Source organism: Aegilops tauschii, chromosome 4, assembly GCF_002575655.3.
Source record: "Aegilops tauschii subsp. strangulata cultivar AL8/78 chromosome 4, Aet v6.0, whole genome shotgun sequence".
NCBI lineage: Eukaryota > Viridiplantae > Streptophyta > Magnoliopsida > Poales > Poaceae > Aegilops > Aegilops tauschii.
In genome coordinates, this window is record NC_053038.3 from 470,882,030 (window position 1) to 470,903,233 (window position 21,204).

The 21,204-nt window shown below is 47.1% G+C and overlaps 1 long non-coding RNA gene across 2 annotated transcripts; it reads left to right on the plus strand.

Moving 5' to 3' along the window:
• The first annotated feature begins 5,401 nt into the window (after nt 1-5,401).
• LOC109776386 (uncharacterized) lies at nt 5,402-9,883 on the plus strand. 2 transcript variants are annotated; one of them, XR_006663039.2, is made up of 3 exons: nt 5,402-5,776; nt 6,580-6,667; nt 9,501-9,883. It is a non-coding gene; the product is annotated as an uncharacterized lncRNA (long non-coding RNA). The 2 variants fall into 2 exon arrangements; XR_002236074.4 differs by lacking the exon at nt 9,501-9,883 and adding an exon at nt 6,764-7,302.
• The last annotated feature ends 11,321 nt before the right edge of the window (nt 9,884-21,204 follow it).

The window sequence follows — 21,204 nt, forward strand, 5'->3', positions numbered from 1 at the left end:
GCGTTGGCGCAGTGGAGTCTCAGCATTCGATGTGTATAGACGGACTCTATCAGGAGGGTGGCGATGCCTGGCGTCGATGGCAAACCTGGCAAGGTCGTGGCGTTAGTATCTGCTCTGAAGATAGATCGGTGAAAGACGGCGGCAGCGGCCTCTAAGAGTGCGCCGGACTGGTGTGTGCCCCAGACCAGGTATATGGCTTGGCTGGGGCCTCCGGTTTAGATGTTAGGCTTAGGTGCGAGGTCTGTTTGGTATTAGGCTCGGACTATCGGCACCCCTTCATCAAGTGGATAGAAGTAGCGACAGATGTTGCCAAGATGGTGGCTTCAGACTTACTGATGTACTACTTTGTAAGGTCTTTGTGAATAACTAATAAAATGGCTGCATGCATCGCCTAGATGCAGAGGCCGAGGGCCTTCCTTGTTTTCAAAAGAAAAAAACTCGCTTTAGAAAAGCCTACCTTAGGGGACGTGAATCTTTGAGACATGCAGCCACGCGCTGCCGAAATCTTGGGCGTCCGTCCGCTCATCATGATTGCTACTTTTTATAGCCTGTTCACAATACGTGACACGTTAATTACCAGCTTTCGCAAATACGCCGTGGTATACACTACAGTAGTGGCCCGGGCGTCATTCAATTGTTCATATGAATACAAGGCCACGTGACGGCCCGGGCGATGGAATAACTGCTCTCGTTGCTGGGTGGCCGTAATTGAGCGATAAACTAAGCCATTGTATTGTTCATTAACTTCTCTATGTTGCTGATGGATTTGATGTTGAGCATTTTAAATAAGTAGCTGGGCTGGGGAGGGGCAGCATCTTGATGCGACCATTTAAGATGGCTGCTGTAAAATGCCCGTGGGGTCTAACATAATTATGATGAAATTTGACTTTTGTTTTGTTAGAGCGTTTTAATTTGATGCATATTTTTTCTTCTATGACACGTATTGTTAGTAGTATTCACCTAATCACTTGCTCATTAGAGGCATGATTGGGAACTTGGGGTTATGCACCTTAAACACGGGCACATGTTTTGTTCCACTTCTAAATAGGTTTGAACTACAACACATTAAGCACGTGACCATACAAACTTTCGGCTGGTGAGATGACTAACTGCAAATTGATGAGATTTTTTTGTGAATTTGCAATGAAATATGAATTGCAAGTTGAATGAGAAAAATAATTTCATGTTATTTTTTTGACCCTTCAAGATTTGTAAGAAAATGGAGTTTGAAGAACATTAACTAAGACATGTGTGTTTTAAAATATATTTTTGAAAAATGTTTTAAAAAATATATAGATTTTTTAATACACAGTCAATGAAATTACGTTACGAAATTACCATTCCGACTTAAAAGTGCTTAAGCAATCCAATTCATTCAAGTTTTTTATGCTAATCCAACTATAAAGTTCATCTGATATGTTTAATATTGATGATCCCATGGTGTGTGCCAAGCATTTAGCAGGGCGCATGCATTTTCAATGCACTGGCAGAATATTAATGCACCAACAGCATGCATCTCCACCATCTAGTCGGTGGAGTTTCATCGGACAATGTCCTGTTCTCTCTTACTCCAACCAGGGCAAGCTAGCGAAGCAGTAAATAACAATCGTTTAAGTGCAAGTGTAGTGCCTGAGCTGCTTCATGTTCTGTTCTAGGCCAGCTATTCCTATGTACAGTAGGTTTCAACCGGCTACATGTATGAATGAATCAAGCTTCAATCTACTGTTGCCTTGGATCATCAGGTAGAACAAACTAGTCTATCCTCACCGTACTCAGTGCAGGTGGATAAGCACCATGCACAACGCCTCAAAGTTGCCCAAGCACAAGAACGAAAGAGAATGGCTAAGGGGAAGAGGAGGAAGATGATGAAATGAACGGGGAGGAGCTATGAGCTGGGCAGGTGGATTTGGAGAACAAATGCAGAGCCGCGGGTGCAGGGTGACGTTAGCTCACAACTCGGCATAACTGCGAACCGTATCACATTCGTCAAGTGTGCTACAGGTAGCCATTGTAATTGATGAGCGATTCAATGCTTCTTGGGATAGCCAAGATTTTATGCTCAAAATAGATTTGGCTAAAGCTTTCGACAGGTTAGAATGGCACCTCATCACCTCGTCTTTACAACGTAAAGGGTTGCATGGCCATTTCATAAAGCTTATCCATGCCTGTATCTCCTCGCCGACTTTTTCTGTTAACATAAATGGACAATCTTTTGAGCACTTTAAAAGTAGTCGAGGTATCAGGCAGGGGTGTCCCCTCTCTCCTTTGCTATTTGTGCTTGCAGTGAATGAACTATCGTTGGCACTTCAGGATGCACTTCAATCCAACCACCTGGCAGGTATCTCACTTGGACCGGGATGCCCTCCTATCCACTCTTTAATGTTTGCCGATGATTTGTTGGTTTGTGGAAAAGCTAATGTACAGGAGGCATCTACTATCTCCAATATTTTACATCAGTTTTGTCAGCATTCGGGTCAGCTCCCCAATTGGAACAAATCTGCCATTCTTTTTAGTAAACATGTGTCTTTGCAGGCTAAACAAGATCTCAAGCAAATTTTTTCAGGTGCCAGACTTGGATGCCAACACCATTCATCTTGGTCATCCACTCATCCTGCCTGCAAAGGAGAGATCTGCAGCCTACAACTTTGTTTATGATAAATTCAAATCCAAACTTTCAGCTTACAAGGCGAACAGACTCTCCCATGCTGCAAGACTCACTCTTATTAAATCTGTTTTTGCCTCCATACCTGTGTATTATATGTCTAATATTCTTTTTTCTAAGAAGTTCCTAGGAAAGCTCACTGCGATTATGACAAACTTTTGGTGGACAGGTGTAAGAGATGAACCTACTACAAAAAGCTTGTGCCTAAGGGCATGGGCGGACATTTGCGTTGAGAAGAAAATTGGCGGCTTAGGCATCAGAAACTTGCAAGCAATCAACCAAGGACTTATTCTTTCGGCAGCATGGAGGTTGCCAAAAGAACCACATAGCCAGATGGCTTTGATCCTCAAGGCTAAGTATCACCATGAAACGTCCATTTGGAGAGCCAAAGCAAACAAGCCGAAATCAGCTTTCTGGGCTGCAATACTAAAGGTGAAGCCTCTCTTAATTTCAGCCTCTACCTATCAGATTATAGATGGTAATATTTCTGTGTGGAGTTCTCCTTGGTTTTCGAGATGGGAAGGAATGTACGATCATCTAATTATACAAGAGCAATCTTTTGTCTATCATGCTATTGTTAGAGATCTTTGGTTGCCAAATCAAAAAGCTTGGAATGCGGATCTAATTAATTCTCTGTTCTCACCTGAGATAGCTAATGATATTCTTCAGACTCCTATAGTTGTTGCTGCTGGACAAGATGCTTTGATTTGGAAACTAACACCTGCAGGAAATTTCTCCTCCAAGAGTGCATATAAGCATTGCTTCAACAACCTTGACCTACCAGCTAGACAGCGTCCGAAAGAGGTTCATCCTCAGATCGTTGCTCTTCTTAATCAAGTTTGGTAGGACAAACTCATGGCGCCACGGGTACAGACATTTGCTGGGAGACTTCTTAGGAGAGCGCTTCCTACAGGTAAGAGAGCAGGTAAATTCTCTAAACACATAAATGAAAACTGCTCCAGGTGTGGCAATACAGAGGATGAAATGCACATGTTTTTTCTTTGCCCTTTCTCTAAGGCAGCCTGGTTTTGCTCACCTTGGTTCATTAAAACGGAAATCCTTGCTGCTGTTAACCATTCTATTCCTATCATGATCCAAACTTTGCTTAACTCTGGCCATCCATAAATTAATCCTTCTAACTTGTATACTTTTCTGTGGTGCCTGTGGAAATCTCGAAATGATGCTCTCTTTGCTAGGAAATTTTGCAGGCCCTCTCAGGTGTATGCAGCGGCAAACGCAATCATACAAGGAACCAAATTAGGAGAAATCCCTGCTGAAGCTCATGCTATGCATTGCTTACAGGACCAACTGGTGCAGCCGACAATACAAAATCCACACTCTTTTTCAGGCAACACAATCTTTTGTGATGCTGCGTGGGAAATACATCCAGCTCACACTCCTAAACAGGCAGGAATTGGAGTCTTCATTCAGGTTCAGAATAATGATCGAATCCATCAACTTCACATTGCAGCTATGTCTCCTATGGCTTCTTCTCCTCTTCAAGCTGAGACTTTTGGTCTCATGCTTGCAACCAGGCTGGCGGAAATACTCAATGTTCAGGATCCACATTTCTTTACGGATTGTTCAGTGCTAGTTTTGGCAGCAAAATCGACGGACATTCTCTCTGCTCCAGGTTCATGGGACAACAGGCCACTACTTGCACAGATACAAAACAGTCCTTCTTTTCACAGTGGCAAAGTTGCTCACATTAGCAGGGGAAACAATGTCAAGGCGCATCATCTTGCACGCCTAGCTTTGAAAGTTAAAAACAGCCATGTACTGTTTTGTTGCTTATGTCTTGATGCAGGACTTTGTTCAACTAGGGATTCCCTCTCTGTATCTAGCGTGCTTCCTTTCACGCTCTCTGTAAAATGCTCCTAAGTTAATAAAATCTTTATGTTAAAAAAATGCCTCTGGTTTTGTTGTATGCGAACTGACTTGTGGAACATATGATTGTGATGGGATAGCTAATACAGACACTATACCAAACTGATCCAGTGCCGACAAATCAATATACAAGCTTGTTGTATAATAAATTCATGAATCACGTGGGAGCGAACGGTGTTGATTTCCTCCTCGCGTGGCACTATGTTCACTCGTGATTTATCGTACCTTAGGACTCTATATAGATGTGCATCTTTCGCGTTTGTTCAGAGGCGCACTTCTTGCCTAATGTACAACAATTTTACACCCTATTTCCTAGCTAACTTCATGTTCAAACTTGAGGGCCAGGGATTGGAGCTACACGTTCAAACTTGTCGGTGAGAGATTGGAGCAAACCAGGAACGACTTGTGTAGAATCTGAGCTTGTGGTGAAAAAATAGAAGAAATGATGTTGGGCCATCGGATGAGTGATGATGGCACAGGTCCGGATGGTGGGATCTTTGCACATAATTTGCAAAAAGGTCCAACGTTACAAGAAAATTTGCTTTCACTGCCCTCCCACGTCTGTACCAAATCCTTAGGCTAGTCATAGTGGGAGTAAAATAAGTAGTAACATAGATGCCACATAAGCAAAAAATGGTGAGGTGGCAAGTAGTTAATGAGGAGAGAGGCAAATAGAGTAACATAATATGTTACCATCAGATAGCGCTTCCCAATGCAAAATGTGTCTACAAAATAATAAATGAACTCATCTATGTTACCACACATATGACACTATCCACTATGAAGGTAGTAACATAGACTAGTAACCTATGCATGTTACTAGTCTAAGTTACTCTCCATCATGACCAGCCTTACAGAGCGAAGGCACAGGATCAAAGATTTCTTGGCTGTGGCGGCTGCGGCGGCGCAGATCCTGAGCCAAGCTAGGCGGGCACGCGCAGCAAAGAAGCTGATCCATCTCCTCCTCGATGGCTCCTAGCCGTTTCTTCGCCAGTGGCGCGGTTTGAGGCAGATTGGATCGGATTCCTCACCTCCTCCCCACTCTCAGGCTCCCAGATCAGCTCGCCGTCCTCCTCCGCCCACCCCCCCCCCCCCCCCCCCCCCCCCCCCGTCCCGTCACCTCCTCTCGCGATTCAGCACTAGCTCGGCGGTCGTGGATCCTCGCCTCCTTCCCGGCCGACCGCTTCTTGTTCTGCGAATAGGCCACCACGGTTCTTCATTCTTCAGGTAAAATATAAATGTTAATTTTTTATTAGCTAGTAGATTGACACTTCATCTCTATAGTTTTGTATTCTTTCTGCTTGTTAATGTTGAATCTGTCCATTTAGTTCTTGGGTAGCAACTGAAGAAGAATGAACAGCAGCCCGAGTAGCATAGAAGCTGATCTGCTCTGGGGTGATTCTTATGTTTGTTGGGTTCTTGTTTTTTTTTGAGAAGCAACAAGTTGATTAGTGCTATTACTTAGTTATGGTATTGTGTAGTGCTACTGGCTCATGGAGATCTTGTTTTGGCTTCAATGGCTACTTCAGCTGTACCAAGCGCGTGTACCAACTGTACATAAACGCTATCCGATTTCTAGAAGGAAGCAATACACTAGCAAATCTAGCTATTCCGGTCAGATGCACTAGTACACGAAGTAGGCTGCTCTGGCTTTGTCGATTCTTCAGCGGCAAGCCGAAACGCACACATGTAACACACAATGGCTATTTTTCTTTTTCTCTCTCTCCAAGATACATATGCTGAATAGACACAAAGATGCCATTACATATTTTGCTAGGGGATTCGTTGGGTTGGCTATTCCTTTTAAATGCTTACTGATGATCTTTCATCCCCAAAAGTCTGACATTTGTTATTGGCTGGGTGCTCGCTCCAGTATTTCTATGCACATGAATATTTTCCTGTCCTTCTGAGAGTAATTAATTACATTTCCCTAATCTTTCCCATAAGCCATGCCTTTGATATGACCCATGTGGCAGAAGTTTGACATGGAAAAGATGATCCCCAGTCTAAATTTGCAATTCTCATCACAGGATCCAATAATGGAGGGTAGCAGTGCGATGTCTCCTCTAGTAGAGCCCTCAATTGCAATGATCGCAGCATGTGCACCAGCACTATCAGGTGACAATAGTGATACGAGAAAATCAAGATTTCCTAATGTATCTAACATTATGTTAATCCCTTGTGTGCTATTGGTTGCTAAAAAATTGTTTGCAGCCATGGAATCGGTTAACAGTGTTCAAAATCAAGATTTCAGCGATGCAACGTCATTCGCAGAAATTAATTCCCCAATGCTCCATGGAAGGAATTGAATTCCTGCACAATAGTTTGTGTGGCATTGCTGTGAAAAGGAAGATAGTTGCTGTGAGGGACAAGCTAGAAGATCTCATACGAAAATCCAAACGCTCCATGGAAGGAATTGAATTCCTGCACAATAGTTTGTGTGGCATTGAGTTGGGTTTAGCCCAACTAGTTTCGACCGTACCATGCAATACACAAGAAAATGAGGAGTCATGTATTGGGAGTGTCATTCCAAAGGATGTTACCATCCTCACACCTAAGGATATCAATGCAAGGGGCACATGCTCTAGAATAAAGCGCCATAGGGATGGTGCGAGGAGTGGATCCGGTGAGAAGAGAAGGCCTGGAATTCATCAAAAAGTCAAGCACAAATGCAGCATTTGTAAGGAAATGGTGTTTCATGATGCAAGAACATATTCTAAGAAACAAACAACAAAACAGTCACTAGTACAAAACAGGGCTTTCGTCACAGGGCAATATTCACATTAGTCCCGGTTCAGTCACGAACCGGGACTAATGTGAGCATTGGTCCCGGTTCGTGCGGCTAAGGCATTAGTCCCGGTTCACCTGGGCCCTTTAGTCCCGGTTGGTGCCACGAACCAGGACTAAAGGGTGCGATGCCCATTAGTACCGGTTGGTGGCACCAACCAGTACTAATGGGCTTTGAGGCATTAGTACCGGTTCATGGCACGAACCGGTACTAAAGGTCCCATTTTCAAACTCTACCCCCCCCTTGGACCGCCTTTTCAGTTTTAGAAAAAACAAAAGAAAATGATGGAAATGTCAAAAAAATAAAATAAAATAAGTTTCCCATGTGATTGTGGTCTAGTTGTTGGGAAAATTTACAAATATGAATTTCGTCTTTATTTGCAAAATCTCTCTGGAATTTGTAAAATGGGCATAACTTTTGCATACGAACTCGGATTAAAAAGTTTTTTATATGAAAAATCATCTACTCGGAAAGTTACATCCGAATTTAACTGGGGAACCTTGTTAAACATTTTCAAAATCCTCAAATACCTAACAGAAAAAAGTTACGGGGCTTTTAAGATCTGGAGAGGCAAAAAAATTCAAAAAATTTCAAACTTACTAGTGGGAAACTTACTAGTAACAGAAAAAATATATAGTTTCAAATTTTATATTTGGAAAAAATGTGGTCAAATCTGGTCAAACTGTGGTCAAACTATGGTCAAACAATGGTCAAACTAATTATTCTAGAATATTAGTGTTACTAAATAATTATTTCAGTTTTTTTGAATTTTGGTCAAATCTGGTCAAACTGTGGTCAAACAATGGTCAAACTAATTATTCCAGAAATATTAGTGTTACTAAATAATTATTGTTTTTTAAAACAATAGTTTCAAACTCAAACAGTGAAATGTGTCACTTCATGCTCAAGCTAAATTCCTGAGGGTTAATAGGATTGACATCTTACTATTGTCAGGAAAACAATAAGTGCAGACTTGGAAACGAGGGAGAATAGAACCCGGAAGTTAAGTATGCTCAGGCTGGAGTAGTGAGAGGATGGGTGACCGTCCGAGAAGTTAGATGATTTGGAATGATGAGGGGTGATTAGAGATTAGAGGATAAATTGAGCAGTGATGAGGGGTGGTGATTAGAGATTAGAGGTTAAAATAATTCAGAAATTTAAAAATAAAAAAAATTCAAAAAAATTCAAAAAAAAAATTCAGAAAAAAAAATCATAAAATTTCCTTTAGTCCCGGTTGGTGTTACCAACCGGGACTAAAGGTGGAGCTCCACGTGGCCGCGGCCTTTAGTCCCGGTAACCGGGACTAAAGGGGGAGGCATTAGTAACGACCCTTTAGTCCCGGTTCAAAAACCGGGACTAAAGGCCCTTACCAACCGGGCCAAAAGCCCCTTTCTCTACTAGTGAGTAGAGGTTTGTGCTCCTTCTTGCTTTGAAGACTACCACTTATTTGTCTTGCTATGACCGCTCAACTAGGCTGATTAAAATGATTAGGCATACATAAATCATTTACCAAAGATATGTGCGCCTTCCATTTTTTTACTGGCCTATGGTATGGCTACAACAAGGATGTGTGTATGTGCTTTAGTACTAATCCTTCGTCCATGACATGAGCCAATCTGCCATCTTGTTCATTTATTTTTTTCCCATGCTTCTGTGGTTTTCTTATTATTACAAGATATAATATAATGCATGCCATCAGGTTTTTTGTTTATAGCTATCAAATTTGAATAATAATTTGCATCTGCAGGACAGTCATAAAACTCCCTTTAAATTGCTCAATGCCCCTTATTTGTCGTTCTCATTTGTGCTTTTAACTAATCATGGAATTGTAATGCATTTATCATAGGTCTATAATGGAATAATGAACAAAATATGTGTACTCTCCCTATTAGACATATCCAACTGTCACAGGCTATTTTATTTGATTTGAAAACTCCCTTCTAGATGCTGGAAAGCCAGTTTAACTTACAAAGTTATCCTGATTGGTTACATATGTATTAATATGTTTCAAGAATTTCATCCTAAGTTTGGCATATAGGTTATGTATCCTAGGTTGGAGTGCTGAATGCAACTAGACATATATAATGACTGTCTCTCTTCTCGAGATATGCTATTTGGTATATGTTTCTGATTGACACCTATTTACTTGGTGTGTTTACCTAGGTAGGTCGAACTGATCAAGTCTATAAGAGTCCAATCTCTCCCATCAGGAAGCTCGGTTACCAGGAAGCACTAACACGAGGCAGAATGATAGATATTTTCGGTCTTGTACCAGCAAGACGCTTGTTGGGCGATGATAATTTCAGTCTTTACCACTTGGTCTTGCTGGCCATATACTAAAAATGATCTATATGTTTCATGTACTCAAGTACTCAAATGCTTGTTGAGCACTGATAAATTCAGTCCTTAATTTGTTCTACTTCCAGTTTGACATGTACGTGTGGTTCTACTTGCCTCTTGTGATGTGTTCTCATGTACTCAAGTACTGAAATGCTTGCTGAACAGCGATAATTTCAATCCTTAAATTGCTATATTTTCCAGTTTGACATGTATGTGTGGTCGTACTTGATCTGGGATGGCTTATTATCTCACGTGCTAAAATATTTGTGATATATATTGTCGTTTCTTAGTGACCAAGATGTTCGACTCTCTTCAAAAATTAGTGGTGTCACATAAATGTGTCTGGATTTCATCCAGTAATTTTTTTCTCAGATCTTATATGAGACGAGTTTGTTTCAGACTAAGAAGATATGGGCATTAGTACTGTTCATATATGAAAAATGGTTGTATTTTACGAAGACTTGAGGTGCATAATGCAAATGTCCTATTTCATTTCGAACTATCAGTAGGGGCGTTTCTGCAAAATCTGCATTAAGTGGAATGAGATGCCTCCACCTAAATATGTACCATTGATCTCCAATCTAGTGGTCCATAGGTCCAGGATGTTTTTTTCTATTTTTGTACCGCAAGCTCAGATTCTACCCAAGTCGTTCCCGGAGCAAACCAACAGCGCAACATCGACTAAGGGCAAGCGGCAAGAATTCTGCACTAGTTGGAAAATAATGACAATTATGTGTGTTTATGATAAGCATGAATATATAAGTTGTCACCCCTCATGGTTTTTTTTTTAAAATGGTCAACGGGGGGGAAAGGCTCCCCACCTGAATATATTTCAAAAAGGGGTGAAATGTTTACAGAACTCACGCAGAGCGAGAGGAGAGGAAATCACGCCACAACCCGGCGTGATCCTTAAGTAGTGCAGTCCTGAGACGGTGAGACCAAAGAATAAGGTCTTCTAGAATCGCATTGATCGTACCTCTCACATCAATCTCGATACTCTGGAAAACTTTTTTGTTCCTGGCATCCCAGATTTTCCAAAGAATGAGAAGTAGCAAGAAGGGATGGACTGTGGTCGGTAGAGCCGGCGGCCCGGCTGAGGTGAAGAACTCCGCGATCGGAGAGAATTGAGGCTGAATACCGGTAGCACGCCATATCCTGTTAGCCGCTGGACAAGTGAAGAAGAGGTGGTCACGATCCTCCACCGCGCTGTTACAACGAGGACAGATGTCGGAGCTTAGGATGTGCTTCTTGCGCAGGTTCTTCTTGGTGTTCAGGCGATCCAAGTAAAATAACCAGCCGAAGATCATAACTCTCTTCGGCACCCGTGAGTCCCAAACCAAGGCAAGGACTTGGTCGTTGAGCTGGGTGGATAGAGCAGCATATGCGCCTCGCGTGGTGAAATTTTCACCATTCAGCAGCCTCCTAGTGTCCGGTTCCTGTGAGGTAGACACATCCTGCAACAAGGAGTTGAGAGAGGCAAGTTCTGCGACCGCAGTAATGGTTAGTCGATTACGAAGAGCAAGCTCAATCCCTTCCTGTAAAATGTTAGCTACAAGGGCATTTTGTTTGGTGTGGTGGGAGAAGAGAGCAGGGTAAATGATAGCTAGAGGCTCAGGCAGAAGCCAACGATCTAACCAAAAGAAGGTGGACTGTCCATTACCAATGGAACAGTGAGAAATCTCTCTCAGGCTCTGCAACTGTTTATATATAGTTTTAGCAAGGAAGGAGTTGTTACTACCGAACCCGATGTGAAGTGGCGAGTGGTGTAAGATCCAATCTTTCCAGGGAAGGTTGGTGGAGTGCATGAACTTGTAAGCAAATTTCAGCAGTAGACAAAAATTTTGTGCACATAAGTTTTTGACACCTAGACCACCTGCGACTTTTGGAGTGCAAACCTTATCCCAAGCTACCAGATACTTAGCCCCAGAGCAAATCTCATCATTAGACCAGAAAAAGGTACGTCTGCGCTTATCAATGGCTTCAAGGACACTAATAGGGAGTGAAAAGCAGAGCATGAAGTAGGCGGGTAGGCTATCAAGGACTGCTGACAACAAGACGAGTTAACACCGCGAGAGAGAAGGAGGGCAGCCCAGCCAGAGAGATAGATATCACATCTGTCAATGATTGGTTGGAAGGCCGACGGGGGCAGCTTGTAGGGGGAGAGAGGGAGCCCAAGATAGGTTTGTGGGAAGGAGGAGATGTTAGTGGCTAGGTCGGAGGCCATCTTAGTGGCAAGCTCCGAGTCCACATTAAGCGGGATGAAAGTGGTTTTGTGAAAGTTGATTTTGAGACCTGTGGCGGCTGCAAAGTTATCTAAGGTTCGCTCCAGGTGCGAGGCAGCCTCGGGGGTTGCTTTGACAATAATGAGGGTATCGTCAGCGTATTGAAGGACCGGACAGGGCAGGGTGGGATTGAGAGGGTGCAAGAGAAGCCCATCATGATTGGCTTTGATAATAAGTTGCTGGAGAATGTCGGCGATAATGATGAAGAGGTAGGGCGAGAGCGGATCACCCTGGCGTAGTCCATTCTTGCACTGGATCCATCTGCCCGGGACACCATTAAGCATGACCGCAGTTGAACCAGTGCGGAGCAATGCTTCGATCCAGTCGCACCAACGTTGTGGGAAACCACGAGTACAAAGAGTGCAAAGGAGGGAGGACCAGCAGACAGAGTCGAAGGCTTTGCGAAAGTCTAATTTGACAACCAGGGAGGGAGCTTTATGTTTGGCACAACAATGAAGGATATCAGCAGCGTATAGAAAGTTTTCAGAGATGTTACGGCCGGAGAGGAAACCCGTTTGGTCAGCGTGGACAAGGAGAGGGATAAGTGGCTTGAGTCGATTGGTAAGAAGTTTAGAGACTCCTTTAATGGGGCCGTTTTGAAGCGAAATGGGACGAAAGTCGGCGGGAGATCGGGCGTCTTTGGATTTAGGGAGAAGGATGATGAGGGCTCTGTTTAGGCAGGAGATGTCGCTTTGGAGATCATGAAACTCGAGGAAAAAGTCCTTAATTTTCCTCTTTAGAACGGACCAAAACTTCCGGTAGAAACCCGGACCGAAGCCGTCCGGGCCGGGGCTAGCATTCTGGTTCATGGCGAGGAAGGCCGAGGCGATTTCCTCCTCAGTGAAAGGATCAGCGAGATGCCTAAGCTGAGGCGTGGGCGAGGGGTAAAGCTCTTCGAGATTAAAGGCCCAGGTGGGATTGAAGGCTGAGCCAAGGAGCCCAGTATAAAAGTCCGAAAGGATATTGGCTTTATCAGTGTGTGAGAAGAATTCTGAGCCATTGGAAACAAGGACATTAATTTTGTTCCTGCGAAGGCGAGCTGAAGCGGAGGCATGGAAAAAGCGGGAGTTCTCGTCACCATCGATCGTAGCGCGAATTTTGCCCCGTTGAGTCCAATATAAAGTTTTTTCGCGAAGAGAGCGCTGTAGGACTGCAATCACCACACGCCTCAGAGAGAGTTCGGGAGGGGAGAGGAATCTGATCTCCTCGATAAGATCCAAAACAGAGATGACGGTTTTGCAATTGTTTTCTCTGATATTGAGAGGGACAGCGAGTCGACGCCATTTTTTAAGGTCCGAGCGCGAGCGTTTGAAAGCTGCCGCAAGCGAGAGCGCATGGGTTGAACGAGTTGGGGCCGCGGCCCAGGACGAGAGGATGGTGGGGCGACAACCAGGCCTCAGGGCCCAGCTATTTTCAAAACGGAAAAGAGCGGGTCGGGGGATAGAAGTGTCGATCGAGATGATGAGGGGGACATGGTCAGAGACGAAACGGGTCAGGGAGGCAATTGTGGTATTCGGAAAGAGGAGGTCCCAATCGGTATTGATGAAAACCCTGTCAATCTTTTCTAGTGTGGGTTTGTCACGTTTGCTGGACCAGGTGAAGCTGCGATCAAGAAGGGGAAGCTCAATAAGGGCATGTGCGTGGATGAAGGCGTTGAACATATCAGCCTCAGATTGACGGAAGCCAACGGTATTCTTGTCGGACGGGAGGCGTAGGAGATTAAAGTCCCCTAGGATGATCCAGGGCGAGTTAGCAGGAGGGGAGCAGATGGCGAGCTCCGAGAGGAAAGCTGATTTTAGGGAGTGGTCCGTAGGCGCATAAACATTGGTAATGGTCAGGGGGTGGGGGGAGGCGAGACACGATATTTGGGTATTCTGAGTGTAGACGCCAGCGTCCAACGTTAGCAGCGAGAAGTGAGCCGAGGAGAAGGCAGAGAGCATGCCTCCAGCGGATCCCGAAGAGGGGAGAATGTGGTGAAGATCTAAGTGGCGTGGCAGGAAGCTATTTAACTTTAGAGGGGGGATAGAGCTGAGCTTAGTCTCTTGGAGAAAGCAGGCGTCGGGTTTGATTGCAATGAGCTCAGAACGCACGTTCGAGCACTTGACGGGCTGCCCAAGTCCACGTACATTCCAGCAACAGAAACTAAAACTAACATTAACCATAGGGCATGGTGACACACCGAGTTACAAAGAGTTGAAAAGGAGACCTAAAGGGTTCCATAGATCGGCTAGAAGTGCGGACTACAAAAGGGGCGCTGCGGTAGGTACTCGAGAGCGCCAAGTGATGAAGTAACAGAAAAACACCATTGCCAGAAGGGCAGATAGGGCCTAAACAAGTGGCGACGAGGCGGCTTTGGCCATGAGCCGGCGTCAGGAGTCTTGGGCGAGCGATCATGGAGCCTGGGAGGTCACCTCCGCAGCTTCCTCCGGCTCAGCACCACAGATGACGGCGATGCGAGCAAGAGGGGCCGAGTCAAGCATTGGATCCTCCGGCACGCTGGTGAGGCCGGATACGTCGAGCGCAGCGACGAGTTCCTCGGAGGCGAGCTTTAGGTCGAAGCGACGAGCTTTGACGCGCATGGCCTTGGTGGTCATGTCGACAAAGAGCGTGCCTTCCTTGTCAGCGAGCCGCCGGCTGCGGCGGAGCTTGGCGGTGTCCGTGGCTCGCTTTCCAGCCCCGGAAGCGCGACCCAGGGTAGCTTCATGGCCACCTGCTGAAGGCAAGGGCAAGGCGGGTACGGGTAGGTTAGCAACAGATGGGGTTGAAGAGAAAGAGGAAGGACTAGATGGGGTTTGATCATTACCAGAGGTAGCTGACTGGACGTACTCGTCTTCGAGTAGCGCCAGGGAGGAGAAGGAGTTGGACACCTCCACCGAAGGAGAGAGATCGTAAGGCTGACTCTCCTGGTCAGACACAGCATCACTGGTCATCGTCGTCGGAGTCCAGGAAGGGGAAGTCGCGCGCCGCAGCCTGGGGAGGCCCCCCGACGAACGGCTACAGAATGGAGACGCGGCTTGCCGGAGTCGGGGCGGCAGTTGGAGACGGGGGAGACATGTGGTCGTGGTCGTGGGAGCCGGTGCAAGGACCCGCATGGCCGCAGTTCCAACGCCACGCCCCATGCACGTGGGGGCCGCGGTTGTTGTCACCGCCGAGGTCATCATCGAGAGGGACATAGGTGTCCTCGAGGATGGCCCACGTCTTGACGCGGCGTAGCTTCACATCAACAACTTGGGCGGGCGGCAGGCGGAGAATGCAGCCGTCAGGTGTGTCGTTGTCGCTCTCGACACGAACGAAGGCGCGGACGGCCGTGAAGTCGCCGGCGACGAGTGTGTTTTGGTCGACGCAGCAGAGCACCCCAAAGTGGCCAAACACAAAGTTGGCGCCTTGGGGGTGCCAGAGCTCCAGCGGGAAGTTCTTGGCCTCGATCTCCACCAAACGATCATAGCAAGTGGTGGCACGGTTGTCGGTTTCTTCTGGGCGGAGAAGGGTGACCCGGACGCCGGCGTAGTCCGCGGGGAAGAAGGCCATAGTAGCCTCCCGGTCGGCGTTGGTGTCGAAAACGATGAGCGCCGCGCAGCCGGTGGTGGCCGCGAAGTGGTAGGATGGGCTGTTGGCGTGGAGCTCGATGGCGCGGTGGATGAGGTCGTAGGGCTCGAGCATGACAGTGTCAAGGTGCACGAAGCAGAAATGGCCGACGTCGTGGATGAGGCCGGAGGGGACGAAGATGTCGGGGTAGGTGGAATGAGCGCGCCCTGGAGAGGACGCCGAGGAGGACCACAGGGTCGCGGAGCGGGCCGTGCACCCGACGGCGGAGGCGGCGTCGGAGGGCAGCACCGAGCCCTCAGCGTCGGAGTCGTTCCCGCGCTGCGACAGAGGAGCCGAGTCGCCGTCCTCTGAAACGGGGCTGGAGGATCTTGGGGAGTGAGCGAGCGGCTTGCTGAGGGTGAGGCGGTGGGAACCGATCCAGAGGACGTTGGGCTCGTCGTCGCAACCCTTGGGGGACGGGACGCGGGCGGGGGTGGCCATGGCAGGGTGGCTAAGGAGGCGAAGGCGTTGGAAGGCGAGAGGAAGGTTGGAGGAGCAGTGAAAATTACGGTGCCCGGAGCCGCCGCAGCGAGAGCAGCGCACTGGGTCGCGGCAAGACTGGACAAGGTGATCTCCAGCTAAGCAGCGAAAGCAGAGGGGGCGGGAGCGAATGCGAGGAGGGAAGGAGAGGTGGGCACGGCAAAGTATAGCTGGAGGATTTGGGCGGGATCGCGGGGCGGGGGCGGAGCGGCAAGGGCGGTCCAGCACCTTTCTCGGAGAAAGCAGGGCGTCGCGGTAGGAAGGCACGGAGGCAGAGGCCGCGGCGATGGGACTAAGCTCGGGTCTCGTGAGCGGCGCAGCAGAGGGAGGCGTTGAGCTCTTGAGCGCTCTCGGGGTAGGCGGGACGTAGGGCGTACTTGGCTGGCCGCATGGGTTCACCACCTCTGAGCCGTGGACCGGGGTTTGAGAGAGGGTTGGCGTATGCGGGCGGTCCAGGGATGGCAAGAGGGGTGGTACGTTTGCATTTAATGCTGACTGGGATGGGGTACGGGGAGGGGTGGCGCATGCCTGCATGTTGGTGCCGGAGAGGGGTGCATGTGAAGGAGGGGGAGCGGGAACAGGGGAGAGAGGGCGGGGGAAGTGACAAGACCTGGTTTCTCCATTCACGTCGGCGCGCGTGCTCACCGAGAGCTCTCGCACGCCGCCCGTACTTTCCACGTGAGTAAACAACTCAAGTAAGCAAGCGGCTGGAGGAGGGGGAGGCAAAGCAGGAGGACAGCCTAAGATAGATGTAGTCGAGTGGGACCGATTGACAGGGGAGAGGGCAGCGTGCTGATCCGAGACAGCCAAGCTAGCAAGCTGTATCGATTCAAAATTTGAAAATGAGGCTGACTTGGCGGCAAGGAGCGTTTTTGAGAGGACTAGCGCAATCCCTGGGGGGCTGACCGGGGACCTTTGGACGATCTCATTCAGAACATCCGCAGAAGAGACAAGCGCAAGGAAAATATTAGCCTGGTAGTGTAGGACGAAAAAGCTAGAACTGCCAGAGAAGAAGTGGTCTAACGTCAACTTAACTAGACATGCACTTGGTTTTGCTACTGCTGAAAAAAAGCTTATCCAAAGAAGAGAGTGTTTAAGGGGATCAGGTGTAGCATATTGGTGTGGGACAACCTCTACGTTGAATCTACGCAGGATAAGGGAGCGAAACTTAAGCCCATGACGTAATTGACGAACCTTAACTGACGGCCGAGGCCGGCCTGTCGCAGCTCGATGATGCAGGCGGAAAGCCCCCATCGGAGCCGGCACAAGAGTGGCCGCCGGAGGCGCGGGCGATCGCTGCTCGGGCAGCGAGAAACGCACGTCAATCCCTGGCCTTCTGAGGTCGCCAAACGACAGGATGAGATCAGCGACCCCTCTGTTAGCCACAACGCAGGAGAACTCATCCTCCGTGACGACGGCGGAGTGGAACTGGCGAGGGTTGCCACCAAACAGGCAATGGAGGATGAGGTCGCAGAGCACGGGCGAGATAGGCAGGGGAAACTGGAAGAAGGTGACAGTAAGTGGGCAGGAGGGCGGAGCCGGAGCCGAAGGAACTGTGGTGAAGGATTTTAGCCTTGTCCAAGCTGCATTTTCGAACTTGAGCCCAACGGAGTGGTGCAACAGCATAAAATCGGAGAGAGGCTTGCAGGAAAGGGGCACGGATGGTGGGGGCTGAGCATGAACAGCTGGACCGTAAGGGAGGAAAGATAGCGAGAACAGCCGCCGGCGAAGGGGTTGACAGAGGAGAATTTTTTGCACTAGGCTGGCGCAGGGGACTGAAAAGAGGAATGTTTGGGCGGAGAGCAGACGCATGTTGAAGCATCTAGCGACCCCCCCCCCCCCCCCCCCCCCCCGAGGACGGCCTGCAGAAGGGCCCCGGCGAGTAGCTCGTCGAACCAGAGCTTAGAGGAGGAGATGCGGAGACAGAGTAGGTGGTCGGAGGGGGCGAAAGCGGCAGCAGGGAGGACGGCGGGGGCGAGCCGGTCCCCCTCACTCAGGCCAACGAAGAGGCGGAGGGACTCCTGCGCGAGACGAACGTAGCTGGGGGAGGCGTCGGAGGAGAGAGTGGCCGGCGGCAGGGCCGGCGGGGCGGAAGGAGGGGAAAGAGTGGCCGCCGGCAGGGCCGGCGGGGCGGAAGGAGGGGTGGGTGGCATCAGTTTTCTACCACCCCTCATGGTTTGAACCACACATCTGCACGATTCACTTATGTGAGCGTGTGTGGTAGTTAGTATTTTTTTTATAAATAGTTAGGATTGCTTATCGCATGTGTCACATGGTGTGTGTGGTAGTTAGTAATTAGTAGAGAAATGGAGCATCTGTTCATATAAACATTTTTTTCCGTCTTTCATATATCAGACGCATGAAAAAATTATTGTTTCCTGGAACTTCTACAAGCACGTGGATAGGACGTACATTCATGGCATTTCTTTTTAGTACTGTATTAGATTGTGGTGTTTCTGTTTATTATAGAAATTTCAAGATGTCCCAAACTAGTTTGTACCCTTTATTCCACGTATGTAATGACGTATAATTACTATTACCTGTTGGAAGGTAACATGGTGCCAGTAATCTTGCAAGGTTGACATGGACTTTGTCCTTTGTACAAAGAAAGGGAGAAGATAATTATGGCGTTCAAATGGGGTGCTAAGCTTTTTTGTACAGCTTGATCATTTGTACCATAGATTGAATGCAAAATGCATGTAAAATGACGACAGTGTTTGGTCACTTCAACTTCTAGATTGAATATAAGTTGCATGATTTTTAGTTGCAGACACGACAGTATAATTGCCTCCTACAATACCAGGAGCAAAAAACAATCTTCCTAGGCTTGTGCCGTCTAGCCTGATGTTTGGTAAATGGCGCTTGTATAAGAGGGGCGCAACTTTGTCTCGCTTATAACGAGACAGAGGTACGTCTTGCAAAGCGTGCTAAGTGGGCTGGCACAATAGCATTATTCATAAGTTTTGGTCGTTTTTTTCTGTTTATATTTTGAGACATTCTAAACACATATATTCCAAAACATTTTTCATACTCGAAATTTTGTGTGGCAATAAAACATGATCCTCTTAACATCCTGTATTTTTTTCAGATTTTTTTTAAACTTCAAAACATCTTTTTCTCGTGGTTTTCACCGGTTTCCACCGAATGTTGGTTTCCGTATGATATTCTCCCCTTGAAGTGCTCGCCAACAAAAGATTGTAATTTTACCCGGAACAGATAACTTACATATTTTGTTCCCTATTGGGTTTGTGCCCACCGAGGAGGATATCAATTGGTGTTTTCCGCTTCCAAACTGATGTCTCCCCTCCACGTGGTACGCCGAGCGTACTGAAAAGGTCCCCGACTTGTTGTGATGACATGCTATAAAATCATCAAAACCATTTGAACTCAAAGTGATCTTGAGTATACGAACCGCGTCAACCACTCAAAAAATACCTCGAATCAGATCTTCATCCCACTGCCCTGTATAAGGATCAATGAGCTCATGGGTGCCATCTAGTCCCTCGAGGAGAATACTCACGGAGAAAGGGTCTATTCTTCTACACAACCCAGCCCTCTTCGTACAGAAATATTCCAACTGTCTATCTATATCCCCTAAAAACAAAATCCTTCCCCTTTCTAGCGGCGGCGGGGATCCATCTCAGTGTGAGGGCGCTCCTCCGGCACCACTGCCGGTGTGGCTCGCCTACGCGACTCATCGGGATTCGCTTGGGCTATGTTTCCTGGTCTGGTGTTTGCGTCCTCGAGACGGCCTTCATTGTGTGTGCACTACTAGCGTAGCACGCGGCGGATGGGATTGAGGCAATGGAGAATATCATACGGAAACCAATATTCAATGAAAACTTCGTGAAAACCATATTTTAAAGTTTCGGGAAAATCTAAAAAAAAAATACGGGATGTTAAGAGGGTGATGTTTTATTGCCACACAAAATTTCAAGTTGAAACACACTATGAAAAAGACAAATTCAGCCCTGAATAGTGACATTACTGTTCGGCACTATTCAACGCTGATTTTGTCTTTTCATATCTCACATCTCGTAACGTGTTTCAACTCGAAATTTTGTGTGGCAATAAAACATCATCCTCTTAACATCCTGTATTTTTTTTAATTTTTTTTAAACTTCAAAACATCTTCTTCTCGTGGTTTTCACCGGTTTCCACCGAATGTTGGTTTCCGTATGATATTCTCCCCTGAGGCAGTAGGCGAAGGATGACGCCTATGCTAGGGAGGCACTCCACTGCCCCAACGCAATTCCGTTCTTGCAGCAGTCTAGGAGACCGGCGTCGACCGCGACAGTAGGCAAAGGTTGGAGCGGATGCCAGGGAGGCGCTCCACCGCCCCCACGCGATTCTAGTCATCCAGCAGTCATCAGAAAGACGACGCCTAAGCTATGGCCATCTGCAAGCAGGCACAACATCTTTCTTCCTGTGATTATAGGATGATTAGATTGACTCTTGGTGTTTTTGATCGTTGATTTGGTGGTTCGTTAAAATTTGGATTGTACAGGCTACAGTAGATGGTTGGGTTTGGTTGGCTTGATTCAACCTGTTCCAGGATGCTATACGCCTTGAGAAGATGAGAGATCAAAAGCATGATGGTGTGCGGTATGTATCTTTCTTCTAGATACGCTACTAGGTGTTATACATGGCAAAGTAGCTGCTGTCCAGCAGCAGTTGCCCACCAAGTAGCATGGCTTTGCCCATCTGGGTGATCTTAGCAAATCTGTTTGCTTGAGGGTTGTAGGTTATATACAGTTCTCTATAACAGCTGGAAATTTTCATGCCTATTTAGATAGTCTGGTCGTTCTCCTTTTGTATGAGATTATGATTGCACGACATATTACTCTCCGTGCATAGGCACGTATATATGATGTACAAAGGTGGGCCACAGACCTCAACTATAAGGAACTAGGAAGCGGGACCAATACACAATATGCACATAACACATATACTCAACACACACACCCCCCTCCCCGGCAGTCGAAGCGGCACCGCGGCTGACGCAAAGACTGGACCGGAACTCCTCAAATGACGCCGTAGGCAAGCCCTTGGTCATGATATCGGCAAATTGTTGGGAAGTAGGGACGTGTAAAATACGAATATGACCAAGAGCCACCTGTTCCCGAACAAAATGAATATTCAACTCAATATGCTTGGTCCGTCGATGATGCACCGGGTTA